This window comes from Bos grunniens, chromosome 29, assembly GCF_055505025.1.
Source record: "Bos grunniens cultivar Pamir isolate PY7600 chromosome 29, Bosgru_T2T1.0, whole genome shotgun sequence".
In the NCBI taxonomy this organism is placed as follows: domain Eukaryota; kingdom Metazoa; phylum Chordata; class Mammalia; order Artiodactyla; family Bovidae; genus Bos; species Bos grunniens.
In genome coordinates, this window is record NC_141193.1 from 2,547,202 (window position 1) to 2,559,636 (window position 12,435).

Consider the following 12,435-nt stretch of genomic DNA (forward strand, 5'->3'; position numbering starts at 1 on the left):
GACAGAGCCGCCCTGGGCCCACCAGCATGGGGAAGGCCGTCTCCCTGCCTCCTCACCGGCGGGACGGGGCAGCCCGGGTGTCCTCGGAGGCGTTGCATGGGTGGGTTTGGCTGTGGATTCTTGGAGGCCAGACCCGCCCTGAGTCTCCATCTGCTGCAGCTGTCTTTCTTCTGGTGTCATCTTCAGGGATCCAGGCCAACTGACTGGCCAGACTGACAAGACCAAGGTAGACACTGTCTCCAATTCTATACAGGTTGTTCCAACAGGGTAAGTCTACGGTTAGGTCACTTACAAACATGGAATTACAAGCCACCTCTGTGGACTCAGCATTGGTACAGAGAAGCCTGACTTGCCTCCGAGAACAATTTGGAGCCTGCTGTAATAGCCACGGACGGACACGGCAGGCCTCTGGGGGTACGCCTGCCTTGCACTCCAGCCCAGGGACTGGGGGCCGGCTCCAGGCTCCATGCACGTTTTCGGCTGTATCGCAGCTTGGTCACATCAAAGGGCTGGCAGTTGGATTCATTTAAGCTTCAGGGATCGTTCAGGGTTTTCTCAGCTGGTTGCCTTAGTCTAGCGTTAGGCCTGACTTATCTGAGACAAGCACATGGCCTGACTGACAGAGGCCGGAGGGCTAAGCTGGCAAATCGGGGACCCAGTACTGAACTCCTCCCCCGGGTCTATGAGGATGCTGTTACCTTGGGAAAGTCCATGCAGCCCTAAGCTTAACCTGTGCCCATGGGGTGTAGGAAACTTGCTATGATTTAGTAGGATCCTCAGGTCTAATTTTGAAAGGGTAAGTCTTAATGGGCTTCGCTGGTGAGGTTTCAATGACAGGAAAGAAAGGAAGTGCGGGTAAGAGGGGGCGGGAGGATAAGGAGGCAGCAGCAAAGAGAGATACTGGAGAAGGAAATGGCAACCCACTCCAGTCTTCTTGCCTGGAAAATCCCACAAACAGAGGAGCCTGGTGGGCTACAGTCCATGGGGTCATAGAGTCGGACACGACTGAGCAGAGAGATACAGAGGAGATGGAGCAGCAGGATAGGAAGGGCCTCAGCTCACGCCGAGGAAGAGGCCTCCGGCGTTTTACAGCCCCACCTCTTGTTGTTTGCTAGGTTCCATCTGGAAACAGTATTTGGTAAGGAGGCAATTTTATGATCCCGAACACATTTAGAAGGCTCCAGAGAACAATTACCGTAACTACTCCACGTGGATGGCTTCATCTGGTAGCTGCAGTTTTCTAACTTGGTTTGGAGAAAAACAAGTTTGGGGAGATCAAAGGTTCCTTGGAATTCAGTTATCCTTAGTAAGACTGATCCATTTAGTTAAAAATCTGCACATTTGTAAGTGGAAAGACCCTTAAACACATCAGAGTTCCTGAAGGGGCCACTTTTAGAACCTTCAGATGACCGGATCCTGCTTTTGACTTCAGAATGAAACAGCCCTCACCAGACAACCTGTCCCTACCGAGACCCCAAATACAGTCAGAGAGCTCATCCAAAAGGAGGGGCTTGGGATCCGAGAGGAGACTTCCCAGACCAAGTCACGGAGGCCTGCGGGACGAAGGGCACCAAGGGCTCGCTGGGGTCCCCTGCTCACTGGAAGGGGTCGTTCCTTGGCGGGTGTCTCCTCTGGAGCCCACTTCTCACACCATGTAATGACAACCTACCAGAAATGAGGCAAACTGAGGCCAGCTCAAGTTACCAGAAATCAAGTTTATTTGGGAGAGCAGAGGAACTGCATGTGGAACATGCAAGCTGAAGTGAGCGACAGCAAGTCTGAAGGCTGAGGGCAGGCTGCTTCTGTGGGCACAGGGTGCAAAAGAGGAAAATCCAGTGAGGAGTTCACATACTTGAAGTTCACTGACTTGAAGATGGACAGAGAGTGCTGGCAGACGCCGACTGGTCAGAGCACAAGGCTCGATCTTCTGTGAATCGAGCAATTTTGGGAAATCAGTCTCACAGTCTTTAACTTTCATCTTCCTGAGGGCGCAGGCATGAGTTTCCCATTCGTATCCTTTGATTCCATTTTAGATGAAAATCCTTGCAGATTTCAAATTCAGACCCTGGTGACCTTTCCCTACCACCCCCAGCGCAGACTTCACTTCCTGCTGCCACTCCCACTGCTCAATTCAACATGGCAGCTGCTACTGTTGGAACAGGTGACAACCCACCGCTCAGTCAGGGTCGGGGCCAGCAGTGCAGCAGCACCCCAACACACCTCCCTCCACAGACGGAGTGTGAAACACTCCCCAGGTCCTGCCGGCCACGCCCCCGTCCTGCCGGCCACACACAAGGATTGAGACAGCAGCTGACGATAAACATCTGGTCATGGACAGACGCCCTCCTGACGACAGAGGCCAAAGATGCTTGGCTCCCCACAGGACGCCACCACTCCAAAGCGACACCACACTGATACAGAGACCCTATTCTGGGTGACGCAACCACCCAGCAGTTAGAATTAAACACAATAGAACATTCCCCATGCCTCCAGAAGGCACTGAATCAAGGAAAGAACAACAAACAAGATAATGAGTTTAAAAAAATGTCAAATACTTCGAGGTCAAAACACCACAAACCCAGAACTCCACACTGAACACAGAGCACACACACAGCAATCTGGTTTTGATCTGGGTTTGAAAACCATTCCTATCATTTCCTGCTGTGTAACCTCGGTTCCAACATCCATAACCAGGGCCTACCTGAGAGGCGGCCTTGAAGATGGGATGAAACCCAGAAGGGCCCAGTACATGGTCTACTCCGGGCCTCCCTCTGCTGTTACAATATGCTGTTAGATCCTACTTATCGCTTGCCATAAAACATACAAACCAGGTTACTGTAAACACGACTACCCTTATCTAAGAAACAGTCACCTAGTGTGGTGACATGTTACAAACAAGCGGGAGTTCAGTTAGTCAACCTTCATCACCACTATTTTAACAAAACTTTCTTAAAATAGAAAGTTATAAGGAATTACCAAATTTGCAGGTTTAAGAAATATAACCATCCATTTGTTTCAAATGTTAACATACTGAGTTTAATATTAATTTCATGAAAACACAGCTCCAAACCTCATCAAAAGGATCTCTTACTTTTAAAAGGCAACTAAGTTGAAATATGAAAGGAATACCAGGCAATAGAATATTCTAAAATTTCAAAAGAACATAGCAGTTCAGGTTCCCTTTCAGGGTCAAACAAAAACCTTGAGCCTCTAACTCTAAATCTGGATTGGCATGCAAATTTCCATGATTACACAAATGAATGTTTTGCTATTTATATAAGACACCTCACAATTCTATTTATGGATTAAACTTTTTTACCCCAAACTTTTCATAGGGGAAAATATTTTGGTTGTAAATTATCCAATGTAACTTTAAATTCTTAATTTTTAACTGACAACATTTAGCCCATAGTTAGAGAGTAATTTCGTAATTTCAAACTGGGCCACTCTCAAGAGACAAGGTGTGAACTGGGGAATGTGGTCAGCCCTCACATAACCAAACCTGTTTACACATGTATTACCTATTTTAACTCAAAGGTCCTCAGTATCTCCCCATAACTGAATGATTAAAATGAACTTAAATGTGATCAATGTATTTCTGTAAGACTTCGGAATATCACCAGAGTCCACAATTCTTATTAAATTAGCGTGGCCGTCAAATGAACCCCACAGCACAAGCACTTGGTTCACATAAAAGCCTGAGGGCTGCTGACCCCACTCTACCCACCCGAGGGGGAGCCCGATCAGTCTCCAGGGTTACCAGGCCACGTTCTGGCCCAGGGCAGAGAAGCCACTCTGTTCCAAGAAGGAATCAGGACGCTACCCCCAGGACATCCCAACGCCTCCACCCACAAACCCTGGTCCCTGTACAGAGCCGGACCAGGAGAGTCTCTCACTGCACGCCTTAGTTCGGGGAGTTAACTGTGTTGGATTCACTGTGCCAGCCGGTAAGTGAAAACACATCTAGAGCTAACAATCAGATCACTAATGTAAATAGCTAGAACAATAGAAAATGTCTTTGTAAATCAACATACTCTTCAGTATACTTGTAATCTCTTAGCAGTTAAAAAAAAAACTGTCCATGTCCTACACTCATACAAGTAGTCTTAAAATTATGTTCAAACTGATTTCAAACATGTGTAACGACTATCTTACATGCACTTTTTCTTTTGTCATGATCAAAAAATTATTTAAAAAACCGTATGTATTACATGTTTACAGATGAACTAAAACTGGCAAGTAGTTAATTTCTGTCTAATTTCTGTCACCAAGTGTCAGTGGTGTATGTGGGAACCACAACTTCTGTAAATGTCTGAAGCTTTTTACTTGCATGTTTTTTAGAAAAAGAACAGATAAATGATTCAATGTAGCTGAAGCCCCAATACTCTGGTCACCTGATGCAAAGAGCCAACTCACTGGAAAAGACCCTGATGCTGGGAAAGCTTGAGGGCAGGAGAGGATGACAGAGGATGAGATGGCTGGACAGCATCGCTGACTCAAAGAACAAGAACTTGAGCAAGCTCCTGGAGACAGTGAAGGACAGGGGGGCCTGGCGAGCTGCAGTCTATGGGGTTGCAAAGAGCCAGACACGACTCGGCGACTGACAGATGACCCATGTCTGCCTTCCCACTGAAGACTACGTTCCATGAAGGCCGAGGTTTATCTACCTGCTCAACGCAGCCATCCCTGGGTCCAGCACAGGACTAGGCAGAAGACAAGGACCAGGCAACCCACTGCACTCAACCACTCCCCGCTGCTGAGGGACGGTCCGCCACGAGCTGCCTGCGTACAGCACAACAGCAGGGAGCCTGCACACTCGAAGCCTCTCCTAGGCAGGTTCTCAAGACACACAGGAAGTTGCCTCTGTCCGTGAGACAAGGGCAGACCGTCTCTTTAGGAGCTTGCTCCAGGCCAAGCCCTCAGTTTTCACAAAGAAAGTCAAAAAGTTTCCTTTCCTTAACCAAAACAGCCTATTTTTACTGGAGGCACAGTGGTTCTTCATTGCTATAGCTCCAATTTCCTCCTCCACACTCTCTTCTCTGCAATTCTTTGTATATGACTGAATGAGCCAAACATTTCCAAGTCTTCTTAATCCAAGGTCTTGTCACCTTGTCAGTAACACTGTCTCCTTTATTTCAAACTGCAAACACCCAAGTCCCTATTCCTTCTTTCTACTCCTGTTTTCAAACGCACCGACCCCTATATAACGTAACTGTCTCCCACTGTGCAAACAGGTGAGGGCAAGGTCTTTCATCTGTTTTATTCAGTGCAATAAAACACCCCAGGATCCAGAACCCTAGAACTACCTAGCAGAGATGGCATTCACGGACGAACAGACAGATGAAAATCAGGGAAAGCTACTTCACGGTAACTGGGGAGTAGCGCTTGCTGTCGTTGCTGTTTGCTGCCTAAGTTGGGCTCCAACTCTCCCGCGACGCCATGGACTGTGGCTGCCAGGCTCCTCTGTCCATGAGATTTCCAGAGTACTGGAGTGGGTTGTGTTGCCATTTCCTTCTCCAGGGCATGTTCCTGACCCACGGATCAAACCTGCATCTCTTGCACTGGCAGGCAGATTCTTTACCACTGAGCACCTGGGAAGCTGGACAAACAAGTACTAATGTCTTAAATTAGAACACCCCCAACTTCATTCTTAAAACCTGTGAATAAAATGCACTGTGTGTGGGTGTGTGTGTGTGTCTGTGAAGCTGGATAAACAAGTACTAATGTTTTAAATTAGAACATCCCCAACTTCATTCTTAAAACCTGTGCACATATTTAAATTGTACACTTGCTCTTTCCACCACTCCACACAACTATTACACAGAAATCATTTTAGCTTGTTTTTGAACAGGCTTTTGGGGATAAGAATAAAATGCACAGTGTGTGTGTGTGTGTGTGTGTGTGTGTGTATGTGTGTGTGTCTCTTAGTCGCACAGTCGTTGTCTGACTCTTTGTGACCCCACGGACTGTAGCCCACCAGACTTCTCTGCCCATGGAACTCTCCAGGCAAGAATACTGGAGTGGATTGCCATTCCCTTCTCCAGAGGAACTTCCCAATCCAGGGATCAAACCCTGGTCCCCTGCATCGCAGGCAGATTCTGCACCGTTCATTAAAAAAAAAAAAAAAGTCCCACAGATCCAGAACGGAAGCACCTTTCGTAACAGCTTACAAAGTATATTTTTAAGAGGAAAATTAAGGCTACACAGTGAATTGCCAAGATGAAAAGGTAGAGTTCATGAAGTGATCTTTTGTAGTTTTGTCCCTATAGAAATACACCACCTCTCCGATTACTAAATACTCATGAAATTTAAAATTCAATGGCAAACAATGTAAAGCAGCCCTGCTTTCTCTGAAGAGGACGGGGAAGAAAACCAAAAGCTGTCAAACAAAAACAAATACACGGCATCATAAACTACCTCCTGAAAATCCCACTAACAGTCCAACACAAAACTCTTTGCTGCCCGTTAGTAAGCACAGCGCTCAAGAAGAAAACCTCACAAGTGCAGTCTAGGAAGCCATGCTCACTGGACCAGGAGGCAGTGTGCAGATTAAGCACGGCTGGAGGAGAGCAGTTTCCTGCAGTGACCCTGCACCAGCTCCTTTCTGCTTCTGGAATCACCCCAGTGGTAGAGCAGTCTAAGTAATATCGGCCTTTTATTAGGTTGATAGAAAAGTAATTGATGTCTCGGATCCTGAATTTTAAATCATTATAATTAAGCTCAAACACATCTTTATTAATCAAAACAGGAACTATTACAACCAACTCATTTTTGCCAACGAGAAATAAGTTGGTTTATTTCTCCAGAGTAAAAAAATCTGTGTTCAGGACCTAATCAACACTTGGAAAGCATTTTCTGCCTAATGCTGGTTGTGGAAGCGCTTTCCCTGCAAAGTTGTCCAGATGTTTGAAGAAGTGGTAGTCAGTCGGCGAGGGATCAGGTGAATATGGCAGATGAGGCAAAACTTTGTAGCCCAGTTCACTCAACTTCTGACGTGTTGGCTGTGTTAACATGAAGTCAGAACTGTTGTGGAAAAGAACTGGGCTCATTCTCCTGACCAATGCCGTCTGTAGGCACTGCAGTTTTGCTGAGCGTACTTCTCAGATGTAATGGTTTCGTCCGGATTCAGAAAGCTGTAGTGGATTAGCAGACTACCAGTGACCATGACCTTTTTTTGGTACAAGTTTGGCTTTGGGAAGTGCTTTGGAGCTTCCTCTCGACTCACCAACTGAGCTGGTCATCGCCAGTTGTTGTATAAAATCCAGTTTTCATCTGATCAAAAAATGTTTGTTGCTGTTACATTCTAAGACAACACATCAAAATCGTGTTTCTTCTGATTTGCAATCAGCTCATGAGGCACCCACTTAACGAGCTCTTTCACCTTCCCAGTTTGCTGCAAATGCCGAATGACTACAGTATGCTTGACACTGGGTTCTTCAGCGACTTCCCGTGTAGTTGCAAGAGGAACAGCTTCGATGATGCTCTTAACTCTAGTCGTCAACTTTCAATGGCCGGCCACCACGCTCCTCGTCCTCAAGGCTCTGGTGTCCTTTGCAAAACTTGAACCAGCATAGCGCTGTGCTCGGTAGCACTTCCTAGTTGTTGATGTGTTGGTGATGTTGCAAGTTGTCTCTGCTGCTTTACAGCCCATTTGAAGTCAAATTAAAAAAAAAACTCTCAAATTTGCTTTCTATCTAATATTTCTACAGTCTAAATATAAAATAAACCACAAGTAATAAGTCATTAGCAAAAAACATAAAGCAAGAAATGCACATTAAAATCATGTATAACATTACCACATTTAGCTTAGGACGTATACCAGTGTCAGACGGCAAAGTTAACAATGAAGAGCATAATTACTTTCGCACCAAAACTAATACTAAACCGTAATCACTTTTGCACCCACCTAATACTGTCTGCCTAAACACCTCTTCCTTTAAAAAAACAAAAAAGTAAGCACTCCCCAAACAGCAGTCCCAGACCAATCTCCCAACAAGCTCCTCAACACCGCCTTATTATTCAGACACGCCATCACTCAGAGCACCAGCTCTTCCCTGTTTCATATAGCTGGTGGCCCTTTAGGGCTTTGGGAATTTAAACCACCCACTGGTCACAGACACTATCCATGTAAAAAAAAAACAAAAAACCACCCTTGGTTCTCTGGCAAAACTTTCAAAAAGTACAACACAATCAAAACAATCTTAAACCATTTTAAAACTGTGGACAATGAACAAAAAGGAAGAAAAGTAACTGAATGTAAGTAATTTTGAACTCTGTCAGTCCATGTATGGATTTACATTTCAGGTCACACCTCCTGATGCTAGAAGACTATCTACTTGCTCAAAAAAAAAAAAAAAAAAAGGAAGGATTTCAATTTCAACCCTAGTTGGCCACAAGTTGCAGACACAGAATTAATAATGCTTTCAATATTAAGAAGCTGGTAAAAATCCTGACAGATTAATGGAAATAGTTTAACTAAAGATTCAAGCAAGAATTCACAGGCTGTAATGCACTGACGAACACATACCAACTCTAAGCCCTCAATTTCTACAAATTCATGATCTCAGATTAAAATCTCTCAACAGAAAATATCACAGAAAGGTCTGATAATCTTAATGGTCAATTCACAGTACAGCATCTGTACACTTTTAGAGGGCAACAGTCCTCAAACCTAAGTATCCTTTCCAGAATTCGGTTTACTAAAGCTATCAAACCGAAAGTGATAAGAATCAACTATTGGGAAGAATTCAACGTCTCCAATCACCATTCTATACAGTATTTTCAAAAATAATGCAAAAGTCACAAAAGTATTTAGATGTTGATTTGAAATACAGAGGCACAAATAACAGTGGACATTCTAAATTAGTAACATGGGTCAAAAAAAAGACTACAAAGTAGTAACTGCTGTTTAAGACAGCACTATAGTGTTAAAATTATTTTATATAATTATAAATAACTATATAGAGAATAATTACTGTCATCATTCCATGAGGAGACCTCAAAGTTCCAGTGAAAGCTTTCCTAAATAAACTTAAAATAGTCACAATTTATTTTATCTATAAAACAACCTCCCTTTGTCACTTCATTCTATAGGAAATTAAGTCTTGCAATGGTATTTTTATTGACCAAGTCTTCAATCAATCCCCAAATCTCAGAACAAATAGGATACTTTACCTTCGAAAGATGAAAGAAAAATATTTCCCTGTCACAAAACAAGTTTAAAAAAAAGCAGCTAATAAATTGAGAAAATTCATTTTCTACAATTTCCTTCTCCTGTCAACTCTATCTTAACAAGTTAACCGCTAATAGATAACGCTAATGTTTAAGCCACCTTCCTCCACTTTAGCACTCAATCTTTTAAATGTATTCCCACTCGTAACACCATCTTTCTTTCTTGCAAAGTCTTTTTTATGTTAGCATATTATTAATCCCACTAGCTATCATTAATCGCTGTCCGTAATCATTTCCAGATTCTTCTATGGAGAGCACTTAGCATTCTGTGGAATCACAGAATGTGGAGCTGGAAATAATCAACCAGCTTAAATCCTCAAAACCTAGACTTCAGTTAGGCTCTGCTGCTGCTAAGTCACTTCAGTCACGTCCAACTCTGTGCGACCCCATAGACGGCAGCCCACCAGGCTCCCCGGTCCACGGGATTTTCCAGGCAAGAGTATTGGAGTGGGTTGCCATTGCCTTCTCCGCAGTTAGGCTCACTGCAATAATAAAAATAGCTTATTAAAACTTTTCATCCTCTCTACAGAGAAGCTGGAAAGTTAGGCAAAGTTCCCAGGTGGCTCACTGGTAAAGAATTCACCTGCCAATGCAGGAGACACGGGTTCAATCCCTGGTCTGGAAAGATCCTACATGTCGTCAAGCAACTAAGCCCGTGTGCCACAACTATTGAGCCTGTGCTCTAGAGCCTGGGAAGCGCAACTACCAAAGCCCGTGTGCCCTAGAGCCCCAACTCCACAGCAAAATAAGCCACTGCAGTGAGAAGCCCGCACACCACTAGAGTACCCTCCCCCACAAACTAGAGAAAGCCCTCGTGCAGCAATGAAGACCCCCTAGGCCTAACTGCTTGCGTTTTAACCCAAGTTCTGTCACCCTGCAAACACCACTTTACTTAACCCTCTCAGGGCCTCAAGCTTCCTGAGTGGTTAAAGGGGAAAACAACAGTGCTTACCTCAAAAGTCATTAGACTTCTGAAATGAGTCAACGCAAGCCAAGAGACTATCAGAGGTCCTGGTGTGTAGGACAACTATTAATCACTTAAGAGGAACAGTTACTTAAAAAAAAAAGAGTAATTTTAAAGAAGACAACTTAGTTCAATGACTCATTCCGAGAACTTTCGGGTGCCTATTATACTTCACAGCGTTGCTGTTGTTCAGCGGCTCGGTCGTGTCCGACTCTTTGCGGTCCCGTGGACTGTGGCCCACCAGGCCTCCCTGACCGTGGGAATTCCCAGATGAGAATATTGGAGGGAGGTTTCCGTTTCCTTCCCCAGGGGATCTTCCGGACCAGGGATCGAATCGGGGCCTGCCGCACGGACAGATGGGTTCTTCACCACTGAACCACCAGGACAGGTTAAGGTGGGGGGGGGGGGGGCGGCATATGAACCACAGGCCCGCAAACAAGGGAGGGTATGGGCACGCCTGGCCAGGAACCCGACCCCCGCCTTCCTCGGGGCTCAAAAGGCTTCATGCTGAACCCAGACCCGGAGTCACTGCGGACGGTGGAAAGGAAGTCTGATTGCGACCGGGCGGCCCTCTGCTGGGACGCACAGAAAGCATTCGGGAAACAGAGGACTGGGGAGGGAGGGGAACGCGGGTAGGCAGTCAGGTACCAACAGGCACACCGCTGTGACTGCCGTCACCGTCTCCGGCCGCGCTGGGTTCGTCGGCCGGCCGCGCTTCCCCGCCTGCAGAATGACGCGGCCGCCCGGCCCCGACGACGGCCAGGGCCGCTAAAAGTGCCGCCGCGCCAGCAAACCCGGGCCCGAAGCCCCCGGCGGCCGCGAATCGCGGTCACTCCGCCCCGGGGAAGGGCTCCGGGGCCGAAAACAAAGGCCCCGGGAGGCTCCGCGCTCCCCCGGGCGCTCGCGGCCCGGCCCGCGGCCTCAACCTCCCCCGGGACATCGCAGGGCTGGCAGACGGGCTGGCGGGGACCGCGCGGGAACAAAGCGCTCCTGACCCTCGGGCCGCGCGGACACCTGCCGCCGCCTCCCGGCCGCCCGCCGGGCCCCGCCCGCCTCCCCGCGGGCTACGCTCCCGCCCGCCCGCTCCCCACTCCGGGTCCGGCCCCGCCCCTGGCACCGCGGCTCCCCGAGATGGCCTCCTGCGCGGCCCCCGACAGCCCGGCCCCGGCCCCGCCGGCCCCAACAAAAGCGTTACCCGGCCGAGCCCTCGCCGCCGCACCTCGCGCCTCCTGCGGCAGTAGCGGCAGCCGTCTGGGCTTCGCTCACTCCGGGACTGCGCCGCCGTGGCCGCCAACAACGCCGCCGCCCATTGGCCGAGTCCGCTGTCACCGCCCTCCTCGAGCAAAGCGGGCTGCTATTGGACCAGTGCGGCGCAAGTCCGCTACGCTTCGGCGCCTCCGGCGACGGCCAATCGGAAGCCGTCTCGGGGACGCGGCGCCGAGACCCGCGCGCTCATGCAAATAAGGGCGTGTGGCGTCACCAAGGAGCGCGGCCGCGCTCCTTCCGCCTCTTTAAGGGGCGGGGCGCACGGGGCCCACGTGGAGGACGCTTGCCGCTGCGCACCCCTCTATGCAACCCGGGCGCCACCCCTTTCGCCCCCTCACCCACCCACCCCTGCCTGCGCAGTCCATTCCCCACCCCAGTCGCCCAACCCCTGGCCTGTGCAGCCCCCTACCCCCGATTCGGGCGCACCCCTTTCCCCTCCCCGGCCCCCCGGGGGCCTGGGCAATGTCTCGGATTCCTCCCGCGCCCCCTGGTACCTCGGATTGAGCTCCACTCCCAGGAACGCGCGCTGACCCCGCCGACCTCCGCGATCCCCTGGCCCAGATCTACCCCCTCAGGTCCCCAGGCTCGTCCTGCCTGCAGGGCTTGGCTCGTGGGTCCCCTCTTCCTTCCCCACCCTACCCCGCACACTCACGGGCTCTCCCAGGGCAGCGCCCAGGCCCGCGTGCCCAGTGTCTCAGACTGGTTCTGGCCTGGCTGACCTCCCCGACCAGAGGAAGGGCTGGGCCGCTGGGGTTGGGGTACCGACCCCGGCCTCCCCACAACACAGTTCCTGGAAAACTTAAAAAGCGCTTTAGTGAGATGAGATGACAGTTCGGTGGAAACCCACATGCCACAGGCCCGGGCTTCAGAGTGTGTTTCTGGGCGCTGTCTTCAGTTGAGGGGTCGTTTTTGTCCCTTTCTTCCGAAACTTTCCTGTCTTTGAATGAGCCTGCTCCTGAAACAGGTTCTAACTT

At 48.6% G+C, this 12,435-nt stretch overlaps 1 protein-coding gene across 6 annotated transcripts in view; it reads right to left on the reverse strand.

Annotated features, from left to right (window-relative positions):
* Positions 1 to 11,472, reverse strand: part of NAP1L4 (nucleosome assembly protein 1 like 4) — a 53,531-nt gene extending 42,059 nt beyond the window's left edge. For 2 of the 6 annotated variants that reach the window (XM_086383891.1, XM_086383894.1), the window contains exon 1: positions 11,415 to 11,472. The gene's annotated coding sequence lies outside the window, so the exon portion shown is untranslated. Of the gene's footprint in view, positions 1 to 10,183; positions 10,537 to 11,390 lie in introns of those variants that run through there. The other 4 variants (XM_086383892.1, XM_086383895.1, XM_086383893.1 and 1 more) reach the window with 2 other exon arrangements.
* Between the last annotated feature and the right edge of the window lie 963 nt (positions 11,473 to 12,435).